Genomic DNA, 8,955 nt, shown 5'->3' with positions numbered 1-8,955 from the left:
TCTGCTTTTAATACTTTCAAGGGAGATTTTGACTTCCTGTATTATAGCCTTTATCTCTAACAGTTCCATCTGATTCTTTTGTAAAGTGTGAAATTCCTCTTTTAGATCTTGCATGAATTTCCTCACTTCCTGTAACTCGACAACTTCTTTCTCCTTCCTCTTTAGCAGTTCGTTGTCTCTCTTCTCTTCTATCTCTGTTAGCTTTGCCATTATGAATGTTCTGAATTCTTTATCAGACATTTCCATGATTTCCATTGAACTGTGTGTGGATGGGGAAGAGTTTTCCTTTTCCCTTGAGGAGAGGTATTTTCCTGTTTCCCCATATTTCTTGTGGTCCTGCAGCCATTTCTAGTCATCTGATCAATGGTCGGTTTCTTCCCAAACTTGGAAGTTCAATCTGAGCGTCGAGGAGCGTGCAGAAAAGGAAACAGAAAGAGAGAAACACAGCAACAACAGCAAAAAACAAACAAGAAACAGAAAAAGAGAAGAAAAAACAAAGTAAAAACTAAAAATTAGAAAACCTTGCTTGCGAGCCATGCGAAATTCTAAAAAGCAAAGCTTAAAAAAAAAAAAAAGAGAGAAGACAGAGACAAAGGAAAGGTCGAGAGACAAAGACAGGTACAGAGACAGGAGGCCTGAAAGGGGTCTTCCTACCACGTGAGTTTTGTGTGCTGGAGGCCGAATTATCAGTGGGAAATCTTGATTTCTGTTTCCCCAAAATGGCTAGTTCACAGGCTCCATGAAGCTGTGTCTTCAAGAAGGGTGCCTATTTTCTTATATATTTATCATTTTTTTCCTTTAATTATTTCTTATATTTCAAATTTACTTAGGGACCATTCCCTATTTTTTTAAGTATCACGTTTTAAAGTTATTTTCGTAAGGTCTATTCATAGCAAATTCTTTTAGCTTCTGTTAGTATAACACGTTATGTTTGTTCTTGAGTTAGCAACAAGTGAGGAATAACAGTCCGTGTGAGAATTTTTCTTCTTTAAAGTTGTAATGATATTCTTTCACCGTCCTGTAGATTTTACTGTTGCTTTTGTTAATTTTTGTATTGATTAGCTTTTTGTTTGTGGATAACCTGCCTACATACTTTAAATGTTATGTCTTTCAGTTTTATGATCAGAGTGTTACGACAGATTTTATCTCATTTATAAATAAATTGTAAAGTCCTTCATCATTTTGGAAATATCTCCTTTTAAGTATTGTCTCTTTCACGGTTTCTTTATTCTGTTTCTCTGAGACTTTGCTTTCATAATATTGAATCTTATTCCATTCTCTATTTCATTTGCCATTTGTTTTGTTTTATTTCTGTTTGACTTTAGGCTCTGAATTCTTAAACAATCTTTAAATGCTCATTTTAATGAACAAATTCTTTATTTCTAGGCCATTGCTTACAATATCAGTATTCCCCCCACATTGTGACCTCTAAGGTTTATTTTTATTGAAGTTCTAATTTCTTAAACATGTCTCTTCTTTTTCTAGATTTGGATTCCACCCCTTGTATCCTCATTCTTATTTGGTGTTTTCTACCTGATATTTTTAATACCATGTTTAGAATGAGTTAAAATCTAGCTAAGCCATATTATTTTAGAACCCAAAACTGATTCTTCATGTACAACCTCAGAATTTCAATAATTTAAAAATGTTTAACAACATATACTGTACATATTTCAGTTTAGAGAAATTCTTACAATTAAAATAAACTTTTGCCATTATTTTCTCACATTTACATATATTAACTTATATTCTACTTATAAATATACCAAGAGTTGATACAGTTTTTCCCAACACTGATTAAAAAGTGGAACCTTTCGCCATAAGCTGATTTAACTACTGATACATATTGTTTAATATTTTAACCGGGTGTGTGTATAAGGGTGTGTGTGTGTGTGTGTGTGTGTGTGTGAGTGTGCATGTACAGTAGTTAGACAATACCAAGAGCACCACAGCCGTATTTGTTAGAAGGACTAGAGGACCCTGTGGTATTCATATTTATAGGGAACACATATTTCAAAGCAAAGTCAGCAAAGAGAAAAGGCAGTTGGGGCAAAATACAGAAGAGGGGAGGTACAAACTCTCAACAATCCTTTTCCAGGGGAATCACACAAGAAGTTCTTCATTCATCCAGTAACCAGTTGTGACAACATATATGAACTGCACACCAGGCAGCTCCTGAGAGATTAGGCCCTGGTTTTACTGGGGGCTGTTCACAGGTACCCTCTGCCTTGCACAAACCAAATGCCAAGCTCCCAGCAGGGAGTAGGTAGAGAGCATCAACCTTCTTTTTTTTGTACATACTGTTCAGGCAGCGTGAGCCTCTTTCATCAGTTCTGAGAATGGTGAGAATGCTCTCATTACTCAAGCTTTCCGATGCAAGTAGGCTTTTCTCAAAATAGTAGCTTTAGATCTGCTATGTTAACTCTTTTCTGCATAATGTGTTTGCACATGTTCTATGTTATCTGTACTTTGATTTCATTAAGGAAAAGAATAAGAAGATAAATTTCATGCACTCTAAGAAATATATCCATAAAACCATTGCATATGGTACCTGTGCATTCTCCTTTTCCACCTGCTATTCCAGAGAGACAACCTATGATTCCCTCAAAGGCCAACTCTGCCTGTAGGTTATATTCTATTAACTTTCACTTCCCATTCTCATTACTGTTAATATATGGCTATCTTGTAATATTCCTACCTGAAAAACCTGCAAACAAACTAATTTGAATAAATATAATAAGAATCCTTTAACCAGGTCATCTTTATTTATTTTTAAATATTTCCTTTAATTTTGTTTGTTATTATTATTTTAGTTTGCTATAGGGCACATGTGCTCACCAGAGAGGGACACAGAGAGAGAGAGAAAGCAAGCTGCCAGGTCCAGGACTCAACCTGTGGTAGGTCATATGGGAGTCCAATATCTTATCCACCCCACCACCTGCCAGCACCCCCAAGTCATCTTTAGATCAACAGAATATAGCTTTCTTCTTTTTAAGAGATTGTCTTATTTTATTTTTTAATAATTACTGTGATTTATCACTAAGCATGAAATTGAGTAACCCACCTGGAGAAAGACAGAAATGTTTCTTGGAGCGCTGAGATAGAGGTTCCTTTTATTTAGTTCTAAAAACAAGAGAGCTGTCAGTCAGCGTAAGGAGTCCTTTTCATTGGTCTGGTCCGAAAAAATGGATTATCTGGAAGCTTAGGCTTCTAGGTTATAGGTGAGTTTGAGATTCTTAGATTAGTGATTGACGAAAGATAAACACAAGTCTCTGTTCCTGCAAGAAATCGGCAAAAGTATGTGTTTTACTCTAAGAGATAAGGTTGACTATGCTTCATGACAACACCATGCCTGATTCCACTGTTAATGGTCTGCTAGTGTTTGTAGGAGTGACTCTCCGAGGCACCCTGGAAAAGTCAGAATTCCACCCTCAGTTCACCCTACTGGTCGAATATCATTCTCAGAATGCACGTGTAGGCTAGAAATCAATGAGAAGGCCCACGGCGCCAGGAAAGCTCATTCCTAGGAGTAGTCTATCAGTCTTCCATTGTTACAGGAATCAGAGTCTCAGGGGAAGGACATGTCTGACTTAGACCGTTATTTCTAGGCAAAGGAAAGAGGTCTCAAAGTTCAACTAGGAAAAAAAAAGTCCTGGATTAGATTTATGTTATATGCTATCATAATCTAGATTATTTATTTAAAGAGAGGTTTTTGTTATAAGGCACACATGCTTGCTAGAGAGACAGAGAGACAAAGCAAGATATCACCCCTCCGGAGGGATGGCCACACTGCAGTCCCTTCTTCTCCAGTACTCTTACTGCAGTTGTCCATGTGAGCATCCAGTGCCCTTAACCACCACACCACCTACCAGACCCATATTTTATTTTATTATTTTTATTATTTTTTTTTAATTTGGCCAGAGAGAGAGAGAGAAAGGGAAAGTGAAAAAGCAAACTGCCACGCTAGGACTCAAACCACAGTCAGCCATCTGAGAGTCCAGCAATGTATCCACTATGCCACCTGCTGACTCCCTTAACTATATTCTAAAAAGAAGTACAGAATGCTATGGTCTGCTGACCACATGAAGAGTAGAGTAAAAATCACTGAAACTATCATGTAACTATTTTCTAAAGTTCATTTCCTTGTCAAAAAGCCAGCCTATTGCTCAGACTGCTAAATAAAAACTTCTCACCTCCAGCTCCTCTTCTGCAATCCATTTAGGATTGCTCCCTGCTTGGGAGTTCTATTCTTTCTTCTCTGTCTTACTAAACTCCACTTTTCCCTCCCCTCTCTGTGTCTGTGTCTAATTCTCTGTGAGAGTCGGACGAGAACCAGCACAGGTGTTGGGTCTGATCCTCTAACACTTCTGCATCAGTCTCTGAAGCATTTTTACAAATACTCATTAATTTAACATAGCATAATTTTTTAAGATCTCAAATTACTAGAAAAGTTCATAAATGTCATACAGGCAATCACCTGATTCATTTTTTAAGAGACATTTTTGCTATTGGGTGTGCATGCTCGCCAGAGAGACAGAGACAAAAAGCAAGAAATAACCTTCTGGGGGGATGGCCACACCACAGTCCCTTCTCCTTCATTCTCCTGAGATTTTGGGCATGCATGCACATGCACCAAGCCTGAGCTTTAGTTTGCCAGGTCATGGACTTGAACTGCTGTCGACTATGTGAGAATTCAGTAATGTAAACACCACTCCATCTGCTGGTCCCATGATTCATTTTTAATATAAGTTTTGGCCATCTATGAATACCAAGAAATATCAGAAAAAGTCAGTTATTGATTTATTTCTCAATTATTTTTGTAACATGTTAAATATATATTATATAACATATGAATATTTAATATCTACCTTAACTTGCTGATAACTTAGAACTTTGTTTTGATTAAATCAACAATAGTAAAAAATATTATTTGATTGGTAAGACTCAGTCTAACAATTTTGAAGATATCTTCAGTTTTATTTTATCTATACATTTGAAGCCAGTTTATTTATCAAAGACTTACTAGGACCAGCAGTTCATTCTCTGGCTATGTTGCTGGACTCCCATGTAGTCAACCACGGTTTGCATCCCGGACCAGGTGGCTTAAAACTCAAACCGGGTGCGTGTGCGTGCATGCCCAGGATCCTGAGAGGAGAATGAAGGAGAAGGAATTGCGGCATGGCCATCCCCCCTGGGGGGTGATTTCTCCCTTTCTGGCTCTCTGTCTCTCTCTGTCTTTCTGGCGAGCGCACGCACCCTGTAGCAAAAACCTCTCAAAAAAATAAAAAATAAAAAAAGATTTACTTAAGTTACAGGAGCTTGAAACATTTGGGTTTATTCTTATGAGCACTCTTTTTTTTTTGGAGAGGTTTTTGCTATAGGGCGCATGCGCTCGCCAGAAAGACAGAGAGAGGCAGAGAGACAGAAAGCGAGAAACCACGCCCCAGGGGGGATGGCCACATTACAATCTCCTCTCCATTCTCCTCTGGGGATCTTGGGCACTCACACACATGTGCCCGGCGTGAGTTTAAGCCACTGAGTCCAGGACTTGACCCGTGGTCAACTACGTGAGAGTCCAGCAACATAGCCATTATGCTAACTGCTCGTTCTAAGTACTCTTGTTTATAAGCCAAATTGAATAGAATTTCTTAAGGACTTTGCCAAACAAACATAACATACATGAACACATGTAACAATGCACAGCACCTACAAGAGAGGTCTTTAAAACATTTATAGGTTATAAAAATATCTCTGTCTGTGCCAAAATGAACTCACACTTTCATTTTATATTTTTATGACCCTCTTAAAGCACCTTCTTACAATTTATAGCAGTTTTGCTTTTTCCCAACCTCTTTAACCACATTTTTTTGCTTGTTTGTTTGTTTTCTTTCCTTTGTTTCAAATGAGTTAACTCTGAAATACCTACCTAGTTAGAATGGGCTGACTGAATTAAAAAAAAAAAAATTAAAGAATCTTCAGGTAGCTCTGAATCCCTTTATTCTTATCTTAAAACCATGAATGAACAAAAAGAGAGAAGGAAAAATAAACAAAATAGATTCAAAGAGAAAAGGGAGAAGCTGCTGAATTCGCCTAAAAGGACACCAGGTGATCACAGGGTCATAAGGAAACCAAGGACCTCCCTTAAAGGAGTAGATCCTCAGTTTCCCTTCATGTTTAAGAAAAACAAGAATATTCCAACCTGAAAATTAATAAGGGCCGAACTGGAAGATCAAAAGTCTTTCCTGACAGGGCTTGGCATCCAAGATTTACTTACAGTGTAATGGTCCACAGTGAGACTTCGGTTATGGTAATCAGGCAACAAGGGCTAAGAGCTGAGGCCACATTCCCACTCAAAGGAATGAGGCCTCAACTTAAAACAAACACACAAACACCAAGATGTTTTCCAAGATTGAAACTGCTGTCTGTGAGCACAGAAGAACCCAGGCTGAACGGTGCCAGAAACCTGAGGATCCTTACTTTACAGAATAGAAAATTTGATTAACTAAGGGCCATGTTCCGTCTCCACCCCCTTCCATATGTCCTGCCCTTTTGGGCTAGACCAATAGAAAAACTTTCTACTAAATTCCCAACTCTGTTACTCGCTCTCAAAATCAAATAAAAAGAACCCCTGTACTTAGTCACCCAAGAGAAAGGAATGTTTTACCTCCTTTCAGGGCCTAGGTCACTCATATTCGTATTCTGCTTGGGAGTAAACTGCATTAATTATTAATTGTTTAGAGTTGGTTATTTTCTGTCAACAAACTCAACACATATAGGAGGAGAAAAGCAAACCTCCAGGAGACTTCCTTTCAGTTTTTCCCTCTTCTCCCAGCCCCCGGCCCTTTGCAACAAAGTTCTGCTACCCTTCCTCACACCATGCCCTGACGGTTTGGCCTAAAGTGCCCTGAAGAGCAGCCCAGTTGGAGTTTGGTAACTATATGCTGGCTGATCTGCCAATATGTATTTTCTAAAAATATATTTCTGCTCTTTCTTTGAAGAGAGGGAGTAAGAAAAAAGGAAGACACAAATTGTCTGGACAGGAGGAGAAATTTCTGGTGCTTTCTTCATTTTAGAAGTCACTTCAGTTGTTATCCTTTTTCTCAAGACAGTCTCACAAATTTACTTTTGTTAACTTTTTGTAAGAATTTGAATTTATCATTTTCTTTAAATGAATTTAAATGCCAAATGCCAATTCAAGTAGGAATCTCATTCTTTTTTTTTTTTTTTTTTGAGAGACGGAAAATGAGAAATCACCTCCCCAAGGGGATGGCTGTGTCACAATCTTTTCCCCTCTCGGGATTTTGGGCACACACAGCCCCATGCACCTGCGTCTGGTGTGAGTTTCAAGGTGCCAGGTCTGAGACTTGAACCACGGTCAACCATCTGGGAGTCCAAGACCTTAATCGCTATGCCACCTATTGGCCCCTCATTCTCATTTCTTAATACGAGATGACAATTTTCTAATTTAGCATGCAGAAAGACCTATTTAGGAATATCGAATTTCCCACTTGAGAGATTTCCCACCAAGTTCACTATTTGCTAAGTTTTTTCTATTTAGTTAAATACTTGTAAGTCAAGGTGACGTGATGGTCATACATAAAGTTAGCCATGGCACAGGTGAAGTCATCCGCCTTGCTCCTTTTTGGGTGTAGGTGCCTGATTTCCCATGTTTTATTCCTTTCGAAAGAAGAAACCGGCTTGTGAAATTTAAGGTCAATGAATAGGTCTAAGGTCAATGAATAGGACAGCTTGGTTTCCCAGTGCAAATAGCCAGCAGCTAGTTGGAACCATTTTAGGAAGGCAGAGGAGAAAGGCCCTTTAGAATGCACCCTCAGATGTTGGATTCCCCTAGCTCCTCTGCCCCTCACTTAGAGGGTTGGAAACCCACTGTTCCTTGCCTGGAGGAGAGTGAATCTGGGCTTTGAAGGATGCAAACCAGTTTAGAAATGGACAAGACCATCTACCAAATTGTGGGATGTTTGAAATCAAGGAATTCACTGAATCACTCTCAAAGAGAAATTTGGAGCTGGAGGGGACACACGTGGCCCACTGGGCTGGTGCCAGGCACTGGTTTTGAATGACTCCTCAAAAATCTCTAATTCCCTTCTGGAGAACTAGACTTCATCAGGTCACCATTTTTGTCAACATAAATAACCAGCTCTGTGGAAATACTGATTAATGCAGTTTATTACTAAGCATGAAATTGAGAGACATGCCCAGAAAAAGACAAGTGTGTTTCCACTTATTTTTAAATATTTATGCTCAGCTCTTTAAAAAGTGAGCAGGTGAACTCTGTACCGCAGATAACAGAAATGTCCATGAAGAGGTGGGTACTGTGCTTCAGCAGTCCTTGAAATCTGAATCCTGATGGAGCAGATAGTTCAAATCCTGGACCTGCCATCAAGTTTGGGGAAAATATTTAACTTGTTTTACCTTCAAATTCTGTAACATGAAAATAAATTTTCATGAGAATTAGATGGCATATACACACAGTGGCGGGCGTGAGTGTGAGTTCAATTCTATTGTCACCATCCAGTTTAAGTATCACGTTTTATCTTAATTTTCTTCTGCTCTTATGTACATTTAAAAAAATAAATGAACCATCTTTCATAGTTAGAGGATGACTGAAAGCACCACAGATATATTAAAATATTGATGTGGGCTTTTGTATTAAGAACTCTTCCCCCTGCCATAGCGTTATCTTCATCCAGGATTCAGCAATTAAATTTGAAGGGCATAGGTGAAATCTTTGAATGAGTCTGTCTTTAATCCCTGCTGATATCACCTGCTAGAACTTTTTATGAGCATTTAGGAAAACTATTTCTACTGTCTTTCTATTTTCGTGTATTGTGCTTATAATAAAGTTCCTCTGTGAACAGTATAACGTGACTTTTTCTGTGTTAGTTCTTTGTCAGAAGGTGAGGTTATGCTACTACTGCAACATAGGCTTTAACT

Source organism: Tupaia chinensis, unplaced genomic scaffold, assembly GCF_000334495.1.
Source record: "Tupaia chinensis unplaced genomic scaffold, TupChi_1.0 Scaffold141090_1, whole genome shotgun sequence".
Taxonomy (NCBI): Eukaryota; Metazoa; Chordata; class Mammalia; order Scandentia; family Tupaiidae; genus Tupaia; species Tupaia belangeri.
The sequence above is the reverse complement of the archived record's forward strand: the minus strand, read 5'-3'. Positions refer to the sequence as shown.